Genomic DNA, 920 nt, shown 5'->3' with positions numbered 1-920 from the left:
AGCCTCATGTCAGAGTACTCTGTTATGTTTGTCAATCATAGTAATTAACACAACTATTCACATGGTACGAGTAGATAATTGGAAGAAGTGAAACTTAGTACCTGGATCCCGTCAAGGACCAACAGTCGGTGATCCCATCATTCTCTTACGGCATGGACCACATTCACAACCGGAGCAGATGAATGGAATCATTCATGAGCTTCAGCACCATCCACGAAAAGCAGACAATCGACAATAGAATCATCCTCATGCTTCAGTTTTAGAAACCAGCATATCTCCCTGAATATCTTTACACCTTTTCAGTAAATAAGTACGACAGTTCACCAAGTTTAAAACAAAAGAAATATGCTGATCTCTGTACCAGAGCTCAAAGCCTAAGAACTACTAGGCAGAAACAGGTTCACAAATAATGATATCTAAGTTACTCTAATATAGTATCATACAGGCTGTTTTCTGTAGTTTTAATTTATAGACTATGCAAATATTACATAGGGTAAGGTAAGTGAGTCTCAAACCTTGCTAATCTGAGTTTACATTATCAATAACATTATTTTTCATTCATGTAGTCGTGATCGCCCCTATTTGATGCAGTCTTTTCCAATATCTAGATCAAGTTGGTCATACTAATTTCAAATAAAACTGGTATTCCAAGATTCCGAGAAAAATGAGTATTAACTCCTTCGATCAGATTCATAAATCCAAAAAAAAAAAAAAAACAAAACCAAACGATATGCATAAGTTGAGCAATTCCAGGTCAATAACTTCAGCCATGAGAGATGTTACCGATCGATTATCCCGCACGCAGTTCTGTGATTCCCAGAGAGGCCGACACTACGGAGGCCGTCCATCCTCGTTCGGTTCTTCTCTTGCTGCGGCCTTTGTCACTCCATTACCGAAGCCATCGGCAGGAATCGCCGACT

This window comes from Curcuma longa, chromosome 7, assembly GCF_044706935.1.
Source record: "Curcuma longa cultivar G26 ecotype Majalengka, Jawa Barat chromosome 7, ITB_CL_G26_1.1, whole genome shotgun sequence".
In the NCBI taxonomy this organism is placed as follows: Eukaryota; Viridiplantae; Streptophyta; class Magnoliopsida; order Zingiberales; family Zingiberaceae; genus Curcuma; species Curcuma longa.
This window is presented reverse-complemented; position numbering follows the sequence as displayed.